The sequence below is a fragment of the Canis lupus genome, chromosome 38 (assembly GCF_048164855.1).
Source record: "Canis lupus baileyi chromosome 38, mCanLup2.hap1, whole genome shotgun sequence".
NCBI lineage: Eukaryota > Metazoa > Chordata > Mammalia > Carnivora > Canidae > Canis > Canis lupus.
The window spans coordinates 4,105,318-4,127,242 of NC_132875.1; the positions used below are offsets into that span (position 1 = coordinate 4,105,318).

Below are 21,925 nucleotides of genomic sequence, written 5' to 3' on the forward strand. Positions count from 1 at the left end.
TAGGCTCCCTTGCTGAAGCTCCAGTTCTTTAGTTTAGCCGGTGTCTAAGACATTTCTACTTGGTCTTCACAATATTATGCTACTTCAGAACAATACCCAACCTACTTTCCTTGTTTTCATCAATGATCACAATGGGGACTTGCACTTATGTAGTGACCCAGATGTCTGCTGGGATGGCCTGTCCTGAGAGACCCAGATAATGTTGCTTTTATCCACGGTCCTCTTCCCAGAGTTCTATAAATACCTAGAGGATTATACTCAAGCCCTATTCCTCTGGGCTTCCTGCCTTTTCCCCCTACAGCTTCTGTCTGTTTCACTCCGCATCAGTCTAGACATGACGGCCTCTGAACAAATTTATATATAAAAGGGCACTCACAAACAACATTCTTGGGCTTATCTCTCTTTATTGAAGATTTCTGAGGAATCGTAGAGAGGGCATCACATTACACAGTGCAGCTTTTTCCTTTCCTTCATCTCTATCATCTCTGTTCTTACCCTATCCTTGGTTTACCCTCTGAGAACTCCAGATTCTTCTCTCTTTTGAAAAAAAAAAAAAAGGAACTTTCTCCCTTTTTGAAGTTTGGCATTCACTGATCCCTGAAGACCTGGTGGGGGCTGAGGGTTTTGAGGCTTATCAACTACTACTAACACTTGTCAACACATTTTTTGAAATAAGGTAGTGGTATCTGTGTGATAATTCCTAGTATATAAAATCTTGTTTTTAAAACGTTTGCTATTTTTTTTGCATTAATTTAAGACTTTGTTTTTGAAATCTTTTCTATTTGTGAGACAGAAAATGTATTAACTAGGAGATAGATTCAGTAACACAAAACAGAGATGTAAAATCAGAGTGGCTTAAAGATTAGTTTCCCCCCCTCCCTTTTTTTTTTTTTTTTAGAGAGAGAGAGAGAGAGAGAGAGCAGAGGTACAAGCAGCAGAGAGAGGAGAGAATCTTAAGGAGACTCCACATCCAGTGTGGAGCTGAATGTGGGGCTCGATCTCATAACCCTGAGATCATGACTGGAGTCAAAATCAAGACTCAGACCCTTAACTGAATGAGCTACCCAGGAACCCTAGTTCCCCTGCTCCGAAATGTCTGACCCAGTATCCATTTGGGGAAAAACAGAGGCCCAGGCTTCCTCTTTATTGGCTGTGCCATTCTGAGGCTGTGGTTCTCGCCTGCACAGTCCACAATGGTCCTCCACCCCATCTTCACTCCATAGGAGGGATGGGAGAGAGAACAGAGGACATGGCCCTTACTGTGAGGGCACCGCCTGGAAGTTGCCCCACACTTCCACTTCCATTCCAGAACTTAGTCATCTGACCACTCCCAGGACAGTGGGATTGGAGGCTGTAATCTATCTTCTGACTGGTCATGTGTAGCTAAAGGTCAAGGATGTCGTCCCTAGAAGAAGACAAGAATAGAGAAAGTAGGACAATTGGCGGTATCTGCCTCTGCAGGAACTTGGCTTCAGGTAAAGCACCAGGCTGAAAACAAGAGATAGTGTGTCTTTACCTCTTTTTCTGTCCCTTCTGTTTTCTGGATAACCTTTTTTTTTTTTTAAAGATTTTATTTATTTATTCATGAGAGACAAAGAAAGGGAGGCAGAGACAGAGGGGTAACAGACTCCCCATGAAGCAGGGAGCTGGATGTGGGGCTCAATCCCAGGACCCCAGGATCATGACCTGAGCAGAAGGCAGATGCTTCACAGACTGAGCCCCCCAGGCACCCCTGAATGGATGCCTCTTATGACAATAGCTTCATTGTCAGATTTTTGTTGTCTAATTTGTCATTTTTGGATAACAGGGGTACTGGAGAAATTCTGGTTAAAAAAGAAAAACAGGGGATCCCTGGGTGGCGCAGCGGTTTGGCGCCTGCCTTTGGCCCAGGGCGCGATCCTGGAGACGCGGGATCGAATCCCACGTCGGGCTCCCGGTGCATGGAGCCTGCTTCTCCCTCTGCCTGTGTCTCTGCCTCTCTCTCTCTCTCTCTCTGTGACTATCATAAATAAATAAAATAAAATCTTTAAAAAAAAAAAAAAAAAAGAAAAACAATCTCTGATTTGTGGTGTGATGTACCAGCCACACTCATGGTCCTACCAGGTCATTGCTCGCCACCGACCCGGGCCTTGGGTTATGCTCTTGGACTTTGACTTGATGGTTCTTTCCCAGGGGGCTCCTCAGCCCAGCTCCCATTCCCAATCCTTCCAGCATGAACAGGCTTACATGGGTCTCTGGTGAACACAATTAGGTGCAAACAGAAATTTCTGTAACTATTGGAGCTCCAGTTGTGGTGGCTGGAAGGCCTGGGCGCTGGACAAGGATGGCAGTGGAGGAGAAAGTCTTTTAAAAACATTATTTATTTATATTTATTTTTTATTTTTTTAATGCATGCATTTGCCAGCTCCATACCTAATACCCTCAAACATTCCTTATTCCCCCCTAAAGATTATATCTATTGATTTATGAGAGACATACACTGAGAGAGAGAGAGAGAGAGAGAGAGGCAGAGACACAGGCAGAGAGAGAAGTAAGACTCAATCCCAGGACCCCGGGATCACGCCCTGAGCTGAAGGCAGATGCTGAACCACTGAGCCACCCAGGTGCCCCAGAAAGTCTATCTTGTCGGGCATTCTGATAGGAGGACCAACTCCCTCTGGACTGAAGGACAGAAAGCCTCAGCCATCTCTTCTGCAAAGGAGGATGGATGATGGCTACTTTTTCCTTCCTTCTGCTTTTCCTCTCCTTCCTTTTGCTTGTCAGCTGTTCCTTCTAGTATCCAGGATCCCTTCTAGTCTCCTTCTATTTCTTTGCTTACTTCCAAATCTGCAACAAGCCTTTCCAGTGGAATGCATCCTCTTTATCCATTTGGAATGACCATCAACCATAGGGTCCTCACTTGTCAAAAGGTTGTATTAAGAATTGTAAGATGTAAACCTATGCCCTTGAAAAGGTTGGGGTGTAGGGACTGACCCTATGCCTGCCATCAAAAGTATCCTTGGTGTCAACTAACATCTGGTGGGCACTATCAGGGAATATATTTCTAGAATGCTATGCTCTGCTTACATGCCATCTCTTTAATTTTTGTGCCATCTGTATGTGATTTGTAATGTTTAAACAGGTATGGAAATTGAGGTTCAGAGAAATTGAGACACTTACCCAAGGTTATGCACAGTGAATAAGTCCTGGAGCTAGAGGTTAAACTTCAATTATCTAATGGGGATCTTTCAGCATCCCCGAAGGGTGGAATCCCCGAGCTCCATACATGACAGCTGCAGACCACAGGTGTGCCTGGCCATAATGAGGACGTGCGTCCTGGAAGAGACGGAGTTTCCCACTATGTTTTGAGTCACGAAGGTGAATATAGCTAACTTTCTCCAAGGGCCTATAATGTGCCTACCAGCCACTTCATGTATGCTGCCTCATGGAGTTCTCATGAGCTTGTGGGCTTAAATATATCAATTCTCATTTTGGCGATTAAGAAACTGAAGGTTAGAGACAGAGAGTAGACAGGGTACGTCGCATAGCTGCTGGGGATCAGAGCACGGGTTTCAATCTGGTCTGCCCTTCAAGGGTGTGGCTCTGAGAGGTGGCCAAGAGGGAAGCCGAGAATTTCCGATGTGAGAGCTCTAAGGAGCATCTACACTGGAGAGGAGATATACATACATATACAACAGACAACAGAAAACTAGCTTCATAAGGGAGAAGAAGGGAAAGAGGCCAAGGCACTGGGAGACGAAGTAGCCCTGGTGCATCCTAAAGTCCAAGTTGGCAGGTGTGACAGCCCTGGCCTCCGGCAGGGTTGTGACGTAGAAAGACCGGGTACTAACAGCTGTTTTTATTTTCTGCATATGAGACAGAAAAAAGGACAGTGATTGGAACCTGGGAAACACCTGGGAGAGCATTGCTAATCACTCCTAATTCATGATGATGGTGATGGTTGCATTTTTTTTTTTTTTAAATTGGCGATGTGCCCAGCTCTGATCTAGGTGCTTTACATATGTTGATCTTTTGAATATTCCCAATTAGTTTACAAACTATTATTATCTTCATCCCCCTTCTACAGAGCAGGATCCTGGGGTTCAGAGAGGCTAAGTAACTCCCCGAAGGGGTTGGAATTCCTACGAGGTCTGTGTGACCTCTCAGCCCCTGAGCTTTACCCTCTACCGTGCTATTTCTCATTTTGCCTATCACTTGGGCACAGGCTTCTAGAGCATTCTCAGATCAGTCTGGGGTCCTGGGGGAGGCAGCAATGACAGTCTCTTGTCCCAGGCATTGGGCTGTCCTGTACCTACAAGCACTAGATCAAGTGTAATTTCTCTGCCTGGGCTTTATGAGTTCTGGGCATGAGATGCTTTAGCTTGAGCTGTTCTGGAAACAATAGATGGCAACTTCCTCTGGCACAGCTGTAGCTTTGTAAAAGCTTCAGAAAAGGTGTTAACTGTGCACAATTTATTCACAGAGGTTCCCCATTCATAAATACTCTCCTTTTTCTGAAAGAAATGGACTAGTTCCGGGGGCGCCTGGGCTGCTCTGTTGGTTGAGCATCTGATTCTTGATTTCAGCTCAGGTCATGATCTCAGAGTCATGAGATTGAGCCCTGTGTCGGGCTGAGCCTGGAGCCTGCTTGGGATTTTCTCTCTCTCTCTCCCCTTCTCCCTTTCCCTATGCCCCTCCCTGGCCCCTACCGCTTACTCTTCTCTCTCTCTCTCTTTCTCTCTCTCTCTCTTTCTCTCTCTTAAAAGAGAGAAATCAACTAGTTCCTATGAGCCAAATGTTGTTGCATAAGACTTTAAAATAGATCAAAGAGTGTATCTCAAACTTTTCCACTCTCCTAACTGCAGGGGAAGTGAATGGAAATCCCAGGGGGTTGAAAGATAGTAGGCCAAGAGCAAGGCATTTCTTTGAAGTTTCATGCTTATGTTAAAAATTTGTGTGAAGTTTCCATTCCCACAAAACACATGTGTTTTTAAAATTAAAATGTATTTAAAACTGGAGAGAGACACCAGGATAATCCAGTACATTCATGCACTCCCTAGTATACACCTCCTCTTAATTCTGAAGTCTACAACATCCACATGAGGCACCAGACGTGACAATTTTCAACTATTTCTCTGTGTGGCCATGGGAGCAGCCCCTTCCAATCCCATGCTCTCTCTGTTGTCAAAGGGAGACAGAAGGTCATAACCCATAGCAGTATCATGCACCAGGACGATTGCACAAATGCACACACCATGTTTGCAACCACAGAGACTCTTCGGGTCCTCAGGACACCTGAATGCCAATGTAGTTTAGTGGTTAAGGATGGGCCTTTGCCTTTAAAGGGAAATTATAAATGATTCAAATCTCAGCTTTGATGATAACAGCTATAGCACCTTGAGTTAATTATTTAGCCACTTAAATCTCAGACTCAGAAAGGTTAAACATATAAATACATATTATAGTGTCTAGAATACTGCTGGGCATATTGTAAATACTCAATAAATGGTAGCTTTATGCTGGTTAATCATTTTCAGATCACTAGATTTATTTTTGAATGCAAATTGGAAAATTTGAAAATAAATAGTTGAAAGTCTTGCAAATGATTATTGTCTTTTAAAAGGAAAATAACCTTTCAGGTACTAGGAGGAGGCCTTTGAGGGTGATTCGGTCATGAGGACACAGCCCTTATGAATGAGATTAATGCCTTTATCAAAGAAGCTCTAAAGGGACTCTAGGGTGGTTCAGTCGGTTAAGCATCTGACTTTGGCTCAGGTAATGATCTTGGGGTCATGGGATCAAGTCCTTCATCAGGTTCCCTGCTCAGCCGGAGCTTGCTTCTCCTTCTCCCTCTGTTCCTCTCCCCCGGTGCACTCTCTCTCTCTCTCTCTCTCTCTCTCTCTCTCAAATAAATAACATCTTAAAAGAAGAAGCAGCAGAAGCAGAAGCAGAAAAAGAAGAAGCAGAAGCAGCTCTGGAGAAGCTCCGAACCCTCTCACCTGTGAGGGCACAGTGAGAGGTCACCAGGAGGAGGGCCTGCACCAGAATGCAATCACACAGACACATTGATCTTGGACTTCTCAGCTTCCAGAGCTGTGAGAAATAAATTTATAAGCCACCTAGCCTGTAGTAATTTTTTTTTTTATAGCTTTCTGGGGAACTTATTTTAGAGACCCTCAGGAATAGAAAAACCAGGGGCTGGTACAGAATCACAGAATACTTGTTGATTACAGGGGCTCATGCATACTACAGACATATATTTCTTGATTGAATGAACACAGGTTGGTGAGAAAGAAATATTAGCACTTACTGGAGGCTCTCAACCATGACGTGGTCAGAAAAACTGCAACGGTTGGCTGGGGAATGAAAACAAAGTTTCCGGAAGGAAACATGTATTCTGCGTCCACAGCCCTGGATCTGGGGGACAGGATTAGGTTTGCATTTCTAACTGTGTGCATGTTGAACCATAAGAAACCATCAGTTATTGGCCATCTTTGACCTCACAGATGTCAATTTCATATGTTCAGTTTAATCATTCTTGTGAAGACATGAATCACAGAGGGTTTTTTTTTTTTTAATTCCAGAACACTATAAGTAATATGTCCTTGCCAAAAGAATGCTCTGGATAATGCATGGAAGTGTTAAGGGAGAACAGATTGGTTGCGTAGGCTGGGGTAGACCAGAAAGACTTATGAGGGGCACGCAATTTAGATCAGTGGGAAGAGGACAGTCGGTTCAGGCAGGGGAAGGACCGTGCTGTGGTCTGTGCAGGGGGGAGAATGGTTCCATTTTCCAGTAACTGAAGAATATTTAGGCAAGTCAGTGAAAGTCGGGAAGGTGGGAACCATATACTGGGGAGGCTAGGGTACTCGGTTAAGGAATTGGAACTTTTCCTATTGGCAGTGAGGAGCCATGAAAGTTTTCTAAGGAAGGGAGTTCCAAGATCAAAGTGATATTTTAAGAATAATCCTTTAGATCTAATATCAACCAGTACTGAAGGGAATAGAGCCTGCAGCTAGACATGCCCAGCATGACAGGGCTTGGGAAAAGAGAACCGAGAAGACCTCAGATAGGGCACTACTTGTTGAGGTCTGAGTGGTCAGTGGCAGAAAGTGAGAAGCAACTTTGTCTTTTCCATGTAAATGGCTCTTCCTTTGCTGTAACTGCATGAAGAATTCAGTGTAGATTAGAACAACCCGGAAGGCACCTGAGGGAAAATGCTGGATGTGACGGGGCTTTGAAGAGGGTGGGATTTGGGTGGGTTCTGAATAAAGAGGCTGACCTTTTGGGTGGGAGGTGTAGCATGAGCAAAGACACAGAGGCTCAGAGACAACAGACAGGACACCTGGCAATTCTAGGGCTCACTGAGTACCCCTCAGTCCTACATTTCTCTCTCCAAGCCTTACCCTCCTTCACCCTGTGGGATTCTTTTCTCCATGTCCTAATGATGTGACCAATGCCAGTTTCTCTATCCCTTTGACGCAAGGAGAAATTAGCTGATAAAGCATCGGTCAGCTGAGGCTAAGGGAGCTCTCCTTGACCCAAATTTTAGAGACATCATTATCAAACTAGAACCAGCGCATGCCCTCAAGGGAGATGAATCAGACCTGCAGGGTTGCAGGCAGTTTCCTGTAGCTCTTTCTGCAGCATGCAAATTTGATCCGATGGGTGGTAACTCAAAGAAAGTAATTAATTTCTACGATTCTTTCACAGTCACACACCAGACCCATATTCAGGGAACTGTCATAAATATTAATATTCAGGAAGTTTTCATGAATATTCAGTGAATGGCAAAAAGATCTGCAGACAGTCCTCATAGAGTCCATTGGAAAGGAGTGCATCTGGTTTTTGCAAGCTTCCTCTCCACAGGGAAGGCTAAGAGGAAGGGGTGGTGGAGGAGGAGGAGATGAAGCAAGCTTCCATGTGCCAGCTCCTGGGTTCATGTTCCACCTCCGCTGGATCTGCATGCATATAATCCAAGCCAGATGCCTGGCTACCCTCCCTGCTGCATCTAATTGAATGTAGATTTGTGTTTACTCCATTCACGATCCTTGAGCTCCAGTATTTACAGAGTTCACAGAACAGGTGACCCTTGAAGACCTATAGATTCTCCTGGGTAGCCTCCAAAGTCAGGATGAAGGGAAAAGCATAACTTTAAGAATTGTTTGGGTGCTGAGATTCAATGTGGTTTTATATCCTTGAAAACCTACACTAATTTCATTGAGGAGATGCAGGCTGGCACGTGAATTGTAGTTAATTAATAGGGAAAGTGGATTAATGTATTCAACTTTTCACTTTAAAAATGCTAACATTAGCATTTATGACATTAAGGAGAAAATTATACTATAATCCCACCACCTGCCCTCTTAAAGCTTATTTTACTCTCTGATTTCTTTCAATGTTTACTTAAAATGTGTAGATATTTTTTGCATAAATACCGTCATAGCACATGATTTTGCGTTCTATTTTTTTTTTTTTGCTTAATGTTATTTGAGTTGGGAGATTTATATTAGACCTAATCAAATCTCTCCTATTAGCAATATATATTGCTCTCCCATAAAAGAAAGCTCTTCTAGGGTTTACGTTTTTTTTTTTTTTTTTTTTTCCGGTTTCATTGAGGTATAGTTGACAAAAGTTGTATCTATTTCAGATAGATATTCTGCACAGTGTGATATTTTGATATATGTATCCATTGTGAAATGACTGTCACAGTGAAGCTAATGAGCACATCCATAGGATGTACATATTGTGATGCAAACAAACACTTTCTCAACATTTCTACATCTGCTTCTTGTTCATAGAAGAGCCGGGATCTGTTTGAAAGTTGATGCGAATCTTGGTCTTGTACTTGCAGAGGAAAATAAACTATGTGACAAGAAATACTAGGTCACTAATAGGCAGATTGTTCCTTTACTTAGATGATGTTATTGAGACAGGAGACAGTGAGATTATGCATCTTGGATTAAATTACATATTTGTATCTTAACAGGAAAATAAATCAACTGCTAGTCTCTATGATTACTCAGCTAACTCTGCTTTTAAGGAGAATCGTGTTTCTACAAATAAACTATGTATCTGCATCCTTTCCAACTCTACAGTCTCTGGATTAACAAAACACTCCTCAGATTTCACCTTCCTCTCGGAAGTTTTATGTTCCTTTGGATTTTGGATGGGGCCAAACTTCTTGGGGCTATTGTGCACTCGGCTAGATGCCGCCAGTCCAGGTACCTGGATTCCGGTGAGTAACTGAGTCCAGAGAGGAGGTTTCCCAACTTTGCTCTCTGGAGTCAAGCAGATGAAAGGAATGGCCGCAGGAAAGGGTTCAGCAACCCTAATGCTCTACCTCAGGGTTATGTAGGTCAACCGAATCTCAGTAAAATCCTGTGGTGTATTTAGCGATCACCCATTGAGTGCTTGCTGCATGCTTAACTGTCTACCTTTGAAAAGCTCAGGCTCATGAGGGAAAAGACCATATAAATGAATAATTACAGGTCAACGCATTCAGTGGTGTGCCAGGAATCTTCCTGGGGAGTGAAATGCCCTGGTGGGAGTGTAAGGGGGCCACTGTGGCAAAGGGGATGAACTACATAGAGTTGACTCAGACTTGAGAGGCAATGGTTTTGCCCAAACAGATACAGAACACGAAGAAGTAAGAGGAGGAGCAGGAATTCCTTGGCACTGGGAACAGTGTCTGGCATGACTGCAGGGCATATCCGTGAAAATGTTCAGGAGGCCTTCAGATGGATGTGCTGCTCAAGAGGTAGGTCCGGACTGAAATGATAGATTTGCGGCAATTGGCAGGTGGATGACAGTGGATGCTCTAGAAAGAGGCGAGAATGCCAGGGGGAGTATGCAGAGTAAAAAGTGGCTGAGAAGGAATGCTTAGGAATTCATACAGTGAATGGAGATGGTGCTAAGACCCAGCTTCTAAAGGCTATTTTTCCATGAATTGGCTTTCCTGAGGTCACATCGCTAGAGGATGACATTACAGTGAAATGTTTTCCCTTGACTTTTATTATAGAAATGTCCCACATATAGCTAGAGATGAAAAGGCAGCAAAATGAATGCAACAAAACAAAACAGAGGAACAGGTATGGTCTGGTCTCTCAGTCCAGGAAAGACGCTGGGACTGTGTTGCTGGACTCCTTTAGTTAGAATGGAACCCAGTGTGCATGTGTGTGCATGTGTGAATTTATTTAAAATAGCAGAGAAGGGGCTGAATATGACTATGTTGAATTTTGTAAATGGTAATTACCATTTAAATCCCTCCCACCGGGCAGCCCGGGTGGCTCAGCGGTTTAGTGAGTCCCATGTCGGGCTCCCTGCATGGAGCCTGCTTCTCCCTCTGCCTCTCTCTCTCTCTCTCTCTCTCTCTGTGTCTCTCATGAATAAATAAATAAAATCTTTTAAAAAAATAAATCCCTCCCACCCCAATGATTATATTTTCTGTGTCATTTGCTCCTTCTAAATATTACCAACACAAGAACCTACCGCAGAGCAAACTGTTGTTGGTTTTCATGGGGTAAAAATACATCATTTTCTCCTCAATTTCTTGTTTTCAATCACATGGTTTCTGATCCCCCCTTCCCCCACCGTGGGTGTTTACTAACAACACCCATGATATAAACAAACATGACATAGTGCCATCCTGAGGTTTTGGTATCTACTTCTACCTCTCCCTGTGAATTCTTCATTCTCATGACTTGTATTAGAGGGTGACCTGGTCACAGTGAGTGCTTTGTCCTCTGCAGTGAGCTGGCGTGCCATCTTTGTCAAAGCCCTGCCCACACTCAATCCCACGGCATTCGTTCATTCCACAAGTATTTCTTGAGTATCCACCCTGTGTGTACATGTGTGTGTCTGCTCTGGACTCTCACGCTGACTTATGAAAGCCATGAGCATATTCAGTGACTGTCTGAGGTTATCAATTATTGTTATCATTATTGGTTATCACAGGCAATATAATAATTGCATCTCAAGACTCTTTTCCTAACATTCCTTCCAATAGATAGGCTTAGCAGCATAATATAGGAATCAGAGAGATGCAACTGTGGACTCCCTCCACCATCCCACACCACCACCACCCTCACCACCACCACCACCACCACCACCACCACCAACAACAACAACACAAGCTACATTTATTGAAAACTCCTATGGGCCAAGTACTTTGCAAATACTTTACCCACATTATCCTATTTGTATTTCAGTTCCCATATAAAGAAACCAAGACTGAAAGTTTTAATAATTCACGAGAAGACATACCTACTATTTGTGGCACAATAAGGGTAATGAAATGACATGAGTGTCTTAATAAGGTTTACTGAACTGTAGTGTGAAGTGGAGGCAGACTGAGCTCAGGATGAGGTCATGGAATTTCAGAGTGAAAAAAACCCATAGGCAACAACAAATATTTGTGCGATGCTGAAGAGGGGGGTGATTCTAGAGAGGATACTGTGAGGATAAAGCTCTTATCCCCATTTTCTTGGAGACTTCATTATTCCCTAACCCTATATGTCCCATTCATACAGTGAATGGAGATGGTGCTAAGACCCACTGCAGCTTCTAAAGGCTATTTTTCCATGAATTGGCTTGCCTGAGGTCACATCGCTAGAGGATGACATTACAGTGAAATGTTTTCCCTTGACTTTTATTATAGAAATGTCCCACATATAGCTAGAGATGAAAAGGCAGCAAAATGAATGCAACAAAACAAAATGCCGTGAGGGAAAGAATGAGTAAATAAATGATTTTCAACTGTCCTTACTGTTTCCGGGCTAAAGCAGAGGCAAAGCAAAATTATAATAGGAACGCAATGAGCTGCACTTTATTTTTCAAGGGATATTGATTTCAAATGTTCCTGTTCCCAGTTCTTTGGGCAATTGCTGTTTTTGAGTGTCCCAATTGACCACCTTTGTCACCTGGCCCCCAAAATGCTTAAAGGAATCAGCCTCGGGAATGCTTCCATCAAGCAGGGCACTGCCCTCATGGTGACAAAGAGACATATTTAGCACTTGTTTTAACCTTTCTTCTGATTGAAGTAGGTGCTCAAAAGGCTGGGAGGACAAAAGTAATTGCTTTAGGTTTTTCAGCACAGACTGTTACCGCATAGGGGAACGTTGACAGTGTTTGTGGGATACAGAATGATCTCAAGCCCCTGGAATTGCTTAATTGACTTCTCTTCTCTGAAATCACCTACGGGGAATCTCTGTCATCATTGCATCTTAAATATTCCTTAAAGAGGTCATGCTCATCAGGAGATCCCCTATATTCACGCTCTCTCAGACGATTGTCCCCACAGTGCCTTTCCCTCTCCTCGCGTATTTTATATTGAAGGCTTTGATTTTCTTTTTTCTGGGAGGGAGATTGCATAGTCCAAATCCAGGGCATTTTTACGTGGATGGCATTATTTTATTTGGTCTCTGGTGCCATTAGGTGCTCACTACGTAACCCTCATGGTGAGCTAAGTTGGACACTGGGTCTAATTGGAGATAGGAAAGAGACTATGTTGTGTATTTGTGACTAGTATGGACTGGAAGTTACCTTGATAATCTTTTTTAGCTCTTTTTAGGAGCCATTTTAGGGTGTGAGCTGCCCTCACCCTCCTGTCTCACTGGTTCCAGGCCGCATTTTCCATTCGTACCTCCAGAACTCTTCCAGAGCTTATGTGTCTGTGCCCTGAAGGCAGACCTTCAAGGGCAGCAGTATCCATCTGCCTTGCCCTCTGATTTCTACTTCCACCAGTGGGAAGCCCTGGCAGGAGGTCCAGGGGCAGAAGGAGAGAAGGGTTGGGGTGTTTTTCTTCTGGCCCACCTCCCTAGCACCTTTGGTTGACTGGCTTATCCCTTCATGGAAGGCTGTGAGCATTCCCTTGCTCCTTGTATGGATTTCTGGGGGCCACGCCTTCCCCTTACTCTTTCACCTAGGAAGGGTACAACTTCCTACTCTCTCTAAATTTTGTCACACTTTTATGTAAAGTCCCCTCATTAAACTTTCTTAAACTGCCCTTCCCCCTCCCTTTTTAAAGATTCTATTTATTTAAGAGAGGGAAAGTGAGAGAGCACAAGCAGGGGAAGGGGCAGAGGGAGAGGGAAAAGCAGGCTCCTGGCTAAGGAGGGAGGCCGATGTGGGGCCCGATACTAGGACCCCAAGACCATGACTCCAGCCAAAGGTGGATGCCCAACCGACTGAACCATCCAGGCACCTCTAAGCCACCGTTTTCTGGGGCAGCCCAGGTGGCTCAGCGGTTTAGTGCCTGCCTTCGGCCCAGGGCGTGATCCTGGAGACCCGAGATCGAGTCCCACATTGGGCTCCCGGCATGGAGCCTGCTTCTCCCTCTGCCTGTGTCTCTGCCTCTCTCTCTCTCTCTCTCTGTGCATCTCTCAGGAATAAACAAATAAAATCTTTAAAAAAAAAAAGCCACCGTTTTCTGAGGGTGACATCTGTTTCTGCTGAGACTCTGACTGATACAGACACAGAGAAGTAAGCACTAGCAAAGTATCCCCCAGATTCCCCAATGATCTCAATCTCTTTCCTCCAGCCACTCCCTGTTGGCCAAAGGCTTGCTTAGAAAGCACAGCATTTTCATTTTTTTATAAATTTATTTTTTATTGGTATTCAATTTGCCAACATATAGAATAACACCCAGTGCTCATCCCATCAAGTGCTCCCCTCAGTGCCCGTCATCCAGTCACCCCCACCCCCTGCCCACTTCCCCTTGAACCACCCCTAGTTCGTTTCCCAGAGTTAGGAGTCTTTCATGTTCTGTCTCCCTTTCCGATATTTCCCACTCATTTTTTCTCCTTTCCCCCCATTCCCTTTCACTATTTTTTATATTCCCCAAATGAATGAGACCATATAATGTTTGTCCTTCTCCAATTGACTTATTTCACTCAGCATAATCTTCTCCAGTTCCATCCACGTCGAAGCAAATGGTGGGTATTTGTCGTTTCTAATGGCTGAGTAATATTCCACTGTAGACAGAGACCACATCTTTATCCATTCATCTTTCGATTGAAAGCACAGCATTTTCAAAGAGTGATTTCCTATGGGGTGGGGCCATCTTCATGGGTAGGCAACTCACAGAGCCTGGCACTCAGAGGGCTCTGGGCTTTTGCCATTTTGAAATTCTTAGGAAGCTTTGACTGAGAGGTCCTGCAGTCTCATTTTGCATAGGGCTCCACAGAGTAAGTAGCCAATCCTGTGTGGGAATGTGGAAGGGCGGGGAGGACAAGCTCTTAGCTATTCTTCTTATCCAAAGGAATGTGCTTCATATTTTCTCCCTTATCCCTCACACAAAGCAGAGTACGCTAGTCTGAGTCTAAGGTTGTGGCTGGGAACCACTCTACTCTTGGGAACAGGCACCAAGGGGTCAGGCACAGGGCTTTCTTCCCCGCTCCCTGCCCCAGCGGCTCTTAACCTGAAGACTAGGTCTGTCTGTCTGTCTGTCTGTCTCTCTATCATTTTCTCCTTCCCAATGCCCTTTGCATTTATTTTACAAGGCCAAGACTATAAGACAAGAGCCTGGCACTGAGAGCTCTCTCTCTGTTTTACTCCTTCAATGTTCTCAGGCACTCCTCTTTCTTTGGCCTCCTATCCTTGTGGCTAGCTGGAAATCTGGGTGTGGGCTCAGTCAGGAAGGGGAGGAGGCTATTCAAATCCATCTTTGGGCCTTGGGTTTCAGTCTGTTAGCAGAACTATGATTTGGAGTTTCAACCCTGCTCATAAGTTGGTACTTTGATTTTCTTTGCCATTGTTTCCTGTGAGTTCTAGAATAGAATAGGGAAAGAATATTAATTGGCAAATGGACCAAAATGTGAAAACTCTCCTACCTCTCCTCTACTTCTCATTTCCACTTGAACATTTGGGTATACATCCTTCCAGACAGCCCCCCACCCCCATTAACATTCATATATACAAATTGACACGCACGTTTAAAAAAGTGGAATTTTTAGGTCTATGCTGCACATTTCCTAACTATACCATATTTTCCATTCTTTGAATGTTATGCACGTTCTGGGGAGAATTGCATGGCATTATCTGCCGGCATGCTGATTCACTCTTCAGCTGCGTACACTGTGTTTTTCAGCCAATTACAAAGTTCAGCTTTATACTTCAATTCTTTACCTGTTAATTTCTTAGATCTCTTTATTTAGTTTTTTTTAAAATTTAGTTTATAAATATACCCTTTTAAAGCATACACTTAATGAGTTTTGAAAAATATGAAGAATTTTTCTTGCCATCACTGAGATCATGATATAGAATGTTTTAATGACTCCAGAAAGTTTCTTCATACTTCTTTGCCATCAGGCCCTACTTCTCACCCCCAATCCCTGGCAACCACCAATAATGATTTTTGTCATTAGTATCTTGCCTTTTCTAGAATTTTTTATAAGGGCAATTATATAGTGTGAAACATTTTGAGATTGGCTTTTTTCCACTTAGCAAAATGCTCTTAAGATTCATCCCTTTCATTGTGTATTAAAGTGGTTTATTCATTTTATTGCTGGCTAGTGTTCCAGTGGTGGATGTACCACAGGTGTTCATACACTTGCCAACTGATGGTTGTCTGGGTTATTTCCAGTTTTTGGTGTGAACATTTGTGCCTTGTCGATGGCTGCTTTTGCTCTACAGTGGCCAAGTTGAGTAGTTGACAGAGACCATCTGGCCTTCACATCCAGTAACATATACTATCTTGCGCATTACAGAAAGTTTGCCAACCTTCATGTAGAGTATATTTAAAACAGCTGTTTTAATGTCCATCATTGTTAATACCATTGTGTCTGTCATTTCGGGTCTTTTTTCTATTGATTACTTTTCTTCTGCTTAAGGTCATATTTTCTTGCTCTTTTCATGCCTGGTCAGTTTTTACCTGGCATTGGAATTTTATTTTAATATGTGTTGAATTTTGTTGTATTCTTTATTAGAGTTGGAAGGCATTATGGAATTTGGTCAAGTTACTTGGGATCAGTTGAATTTTTTCAAAATTACTTTTATTTATTTATTTTTTATTTTCATTTTTTAAGATTTTATTTATTCATGAGAGACACAGAGAGAGAGGCAGAGACACAGGCAGAGGGAGAAGTAGGCTCCATGCAGGGAGCCCGATGTGGAACTCAGTCCCGGGACTCCAGGATCACATCCTGGGCTGAAGGCAGGTGCTAAACCGCTGAGCCACTCAGGGATCCCCCCAAATTACTTTTAATCTTTGTTAAGGCATGCTCCGAAATTGCCTTTGATGTAGGGAGAATTTAACATCATTACTAAAACCACAGCTTTCTGAAGACTTAGCCTGATGCCCTTTGTATTATGGGGTCATCTCACTCTGCTTTCAGGGACATGAATGAATCCTAGCCCTGTATAAAGTGTGGAAATTGTCCAGCCAATTACTTTTTCATTATTCTTTCCTTAACCTTGGGAAGTTTCCTTTAACTCATGCACAGATCAGTACTCAGCCAGAGTTTCAAGGGGACTTTTCTCAGATCTCTCTGAAGTTTTCTTTCCATGCATCTCTCTTCTCTTGGATATTGCATCCCATCACATCTCATTGACTTGGCTCCTTGGACTCTCATCTCTGGCTCTTTGGGTTCCTCCTTTCTGTATGGCAACCTGGAAAATCTTCTAGTTGGTCTTCTGTCTCATAGAGCTACACTTTGCTTGTTCTCCAATGTCTTAAGACTGTTATTTCATATATTCTGTGTCATTTGCTATTGTATTATGTGAAGGGTAAGTCCAGTTCCTGTTTCTCCATCATGGCCAGAAGTAGAATTCTAGTGTTGTCCTTCCTTATTGCTCAGTTCTCTTTTTATTTGCTTGGCCTTATCCTCCATATGACAGTGGGCAGCTCTGGATTTCACCTTTTCCAATATAAACCTAGTAGAAATTCTTTCTTAAAAGTTCCATTAGAATTTGCCTCATTTGATTAGTATTCCCACCTTTATGTCATCTGTTCTGCTTCTTGTGTTGTGTTTTAAAAGGCTTTTCTCGTGTAATGATCTAATCTCCTAAGTCTCCTCTTTAACTATCTATGTAGCCTTCTTTTTCCTTTCTTAAACTATTAATCTCCAATTTCTTTGAAGTTGATTTGCTATGAATGTAAAATCCCTGCCTAGCTCTCTGAAGATATTTATGCTTCTTCTAGTGACTGTTTCATCTTGTTTTACTTAGTCTGCCTCATCAAGCATTTAGTTCCTCAATTTGGGGGAACTTTTTGACTCTTTAATGGTTTTAGTTTCTTCAAGTGTTTTATAATAGTTGATTGCTCATTTTTGTACTTGGTAGTTCCTGTTTGATTTGAGGGAGGTGTCATTCCTTCCTGAAGAGCATGAGATGGATTTTTCACAAACAGGGAGATTTCTTTTACTTGACTAAGGGGTGCGGATGGCAGCTGGATGGATAATAACAACAAATATCTATCTACCTCGCTATCTGATTATCTTCTAGTGATTCTACATTTGATCCAAATCATTTGATTTGGCACGTTTTGTTCCAAAAGACCCTCTGCTCCTTTCTACCTTCTCAGCATTGTTCATGTTTGTTCTCTCACATAAAGGGCTATTATTCTTTCTTTCTACTTGCGAAAATTCTTTTTTTCTCTGCTGTCAAGATGTTTATCAAATCCTGTGTTTCTCACAGACTTTTGAAACACATAAAAAATAAGAAATATTCCAGTGAATGCATTATGCCAAATGTAGGTAATAAGCAGGACACATTCCTTTGGGGAAATGCCTGTTTAAAAAGTCCAGTCTGTATATGCAAAAGTGAAGCAAAAAAATTCAGTCTTTTTCCTCTTCTCTAAAAATCTGTTTTTCTTAAATATCATTCCATGAAATTGGAAGTGAAGGGCTAAAAGGTGAGGAGAGGGAAGGGAGAAGGAGGGAGCACACATCATTTACACAAAAAGTAAAATTGTACAAACTTAAGCAGTATATAGTAGACTAGGGTCATACTCTAGGACATCAAATGCTGGATTTGATGTATAAATATAAGAAATTCACTGTTTGGCTGGAGTTAGAAGATTTGAACTGCTGCCTGAAGATCAGTGAGGAGCAAGTCACTGCCTTGGAATAATTGCCCTTCCCACTCCAAATCCTGGTTTCTGTACTGTGCCTTCATGGAGAGGGCCTCTCATTCCACCACTTGGCCCACCTCCAAGGCTTCAGGTCCCCAAGGTGATCATCTCAATAGTCCTCTGTCCCCTTTCTGGGCAGCTGGACTCTTCTCTTCCTCATTCAGACAGACTTCACCTCTGAACATGATGGGCCTGTTGCTATGAGGCTCAGAATCATCAAACACAACACACTCCAAATGGGGTAATTTCCAGCCTCTGTTAATGTGGAGCTCCATCATAGTCCCATAACTTCAGAAAAAAATCTCTAAGCTTTGATTTGTCCACTTCATGTGGCAGGTTGGTGACTATCAGGGTGTCTTATAGTTCTTTGGGGTTCAAAATCACCTCGCTCACCAACCTCAGGGATTGGTCTAGGTCCCTTATGGGGAGGCATATTTATTTGGTGTTCTCACACTCTTTGATCCTTCTGAGGCCTTTGGGGTAGAATCTGAGCTTCAGACTTAGATTCTAGATGAGGCTGTGAAGTTGGTACCTTAACAACATGAGGTGGTATCCCAGTAACTGCAACAGCTCCACTGGGTGGAAGGTCACAAATGCCCCAGAAAATGTCTTCCAGTCTTTCTGGATGGTCTGAGCCATGTCTGTAGGTGCTGGGGAAGAACTCTTCTATGTATCCTCAGGAGCAATTTCTTCTAATACTGGCTCAGACTTTTCCTCTTGGATTCAGACTCAGGTTCTTGCTCTGGTTCAGGATCAGGCTCTGATTCAGCAACAGGTTCCTCTAAATCTTCTTCCAAGTCCTTGCTGACAGTCTGATCATAGAAAGTGCCAGAATCATCAAGTACCACCTCAGGTGTTGATTGTCTTTCTTCAGGTTCCTGGGCCTCTTCCTCAGATTCCTCCTGAGGCTCAGTGAAAAACACCAAAGAACTAGTCTTGGTATCTGAAGATCTCATTGTGGATATAGAACTCATTTGCAACCAGGTCCTTAGGAGCAAGGACAAATGTCTCCATGAGTCTCCTCAAAGCCTGGTTGTTATTAGAGAGCAATCCTGTCACCTCGACTACCACACCATCATTCAGAGTGGCATCAGCATCAATGTGGTGAATCTTAGTGTGGCAATTGGTCAAGTTTTGTGACATCACTTTTCTATGGATTTCTAGAAAGAAATCCATAAACTTTCTAGAAAGTCCATAAACTGCCTCTACTGGCTTTCCATTTGAATCCAATTCTGCATAAGAGTTCTTTCCATAAAAGCTGCGTAGCATGTCTGATGGCTGCCTCAGCTGCGTGTCATACTTTCACACAAGTGCCTGCCCCTCCGACAGGGGACTAGGCTTTTCTATAACCATTGCTTTGGTTAATTTAACCTGCACAGCTGTGCGGGAGCAGAACAAGCTTTGCTCCACAGCTTGGCAGAAGGCAAAATCTCCTCATGCAACTGTATCCGCCTCTACTTGTGAAAACTCTATTCAACCTCCAGGCCTAATACAAGATTCATCTCTTAAAAAAAAATTCCTCATTACTTTATCTTCTAATTATTATGGCTCTTTTGGTGAATAGTGATTACAAATGTGACTTCAAAGTTATTTCAATGGTAATAACTGCTACCATTCTGGGGGCTTCCATTATGTGCTAAGCCCTGTAGTGAATATGTCACATATACGACATGATTTAATCCTTATGTAATGGTGTGGGTGTTATTTTTCTGTTTTATAGAAGAAGGAACTACATTTTAGAGCAGGTAGTCATCCAGCTCAAAGATCCCTGGACCAAATCTGGATGGTCACTCAAAGCTGGTTGCCATACCACACTCCTACAGTTCCTTTTGCTCAACCCATATCCTTAGCCCCTTACATGTGGAATCTGCCAAGACTCTAAATCCCAAGATGGATTTTACTGTCAGCATGGCCATCTCAAGACTTAGAGAAAATGAAAATAGTTTTTCTTCCACTAACAAATAAGATCAAAGATACCTAATTTAAGAGGGCAAATTGTTTGAAGTTTTCATAACTTCTTGGAAAGAGAACTGGTACCAGAATTCTAACTCTGGGTCTGGAGGTCTTTGGCACTGCTCCTCCTTATCAGTATGACTTTCTCCTTTGGCTGGCAAGAATATGGTTGAGCATGTTAATGTTCAGAACACTTGAGTTTAAAGGAATTTTTCACCTCAGCCAAGATTTCTTTAGACTGAACATCTGAATTTGGAGCTAAGTAAAAAGCACAAGGAGAGATAGTTGGCTTAGGTTCATTCCCAGTGAGTCAAAAGTGCTATAAAAAAATAGAAGGATAAAGATAATTATGCTGTGCACGTCAGAGGTAAAGCAAGAGAAAGCACAGGCCAGTATGACATTGTCTAGTTAGCTTGTTCTGCAGGTACCTCCTGGCTCTTCCTTATGGCAAAGGGCTTTATATGCTGCTATCTACAAGCCAAAGCAAGGGCCCAATGCCAAACCAGATTCCATTTCTTCCATTCCACATCTTTCTGGTGAACTAAATTTCAAGGTTAATCAGAGAATGTTGACAACAAATAAAACTACTCCGGGTGGGCGGCAGGGGACACGTCCGCCCCCCAAAAAAAAAACTATTAAAAAAATCAGTATTCTTAGAGTGTTTTCTAGTGTACCAGAACACTTGCATATATTTTCAAATTTACTTTTCCCAACGTTATGATGTAGGAATTATTATATTATTATACTGGAATATATATTATATTGTGTTCATTCTATAATGATGGTATTGAAGCATTTGATGTACCTCCCCTTAGGTCATCCAGCTAGAAATTGTCAGGGTTGGGATTTAAATCCAATTCCAAATTGCATCCCTTCCTCAGCATACACACACACACACACACACACACACATCCACACATCACTATTTCCGTCAATGTTTAATCTAGGACTATCTCTAGGAAAAATAATAAAGCAAAAACATTTATTTGATTTTCAACCAATATTTATTAAATTCCAATATGTGCTATGTACTGTTTGAAAAGCTTAGGATAAAACAGTGAACAAAAGAAATGAAAACATCTGCCTCTGGAAACTTACATTCTAGTAGGTAAGGGTAGACCCTAAAAATGAATGGAATAGATAAGAAAATTATAAAGTCTGATAGGAGACAGTAAGTACTATGGAATAAAAGAAGAAGCAGATCAAGATTAAAGGAATTAGGATTATGAGGGCAGAATAGATTACAGTATTAAAGAGGATGGTCAGGGTGAGGGACTTCAAGGAGACGCTAAATGTCTCTTTGATATTGACGCTAAGGTTTGAAGGATGCGAATATCTGGGGAAATAGTCTTCCCAGAAGACTATTAGCATAGGTGCTAACATGTGAAAATGCCTGACGTATTTGAAGAACAGGAAGGTGGCTGGATGGGAGTATGGGAGAGAGACAGTAGTAAAAGGTGAGGTCATAGGTAATGGGGACATGTGGAGCCTCATAGATCATTATATTATGAGGACTTTGATATTCTTCTGAGTGAGGTGGAGATCCAGATGAGGATTTTGAGTAGAGACATGATGGTATGATCTACATTTAGGGGATTATTTGGGCTTTTCTCTTGGGAATAAGTTTAGGGAAAGAGTGGAAGCTGGGAGATCAGTTAGGAGGCTGTTGTGGTGTATTCATTTCCTAGAGCTGCTGTAACAAAGCACCACAAACTGGCTGGCTTAGCTCAATAGATATTTTATTGTCTCACAGTTCAGGAGGCTAGAGATCTAAAATCAGACTGCTGGTTGAATCATGTTCTCTTGGTAGCCTCTAGCATAGGATCCTTTCTCTGTCTTCCAGCTTCTGGTAGCTCCAGGTCCTTGGCTTATGGCAGTATGACATCATCTCTGCCTCCATCTTCACATAGCTGTTGTCTCTCC

The 21,925-nt window shown here is 42.6% G+C and overlaps 1 pseudogene; it reads right to left on the minus strand.

The window, feature by feature from the left end:
• Nucleotides 1-18,031: 18,031 nt before the first annotated feature.
• LOC140626960 (ras GTPase-activating protein-binding protein 1 pseudogene) lies at nucleotides 18,032-19,402 on the minus strand (annotated as a pseudogene).
• Nucleotides 19,403-21,925: the final 2,523 nt, after the last annotated feature.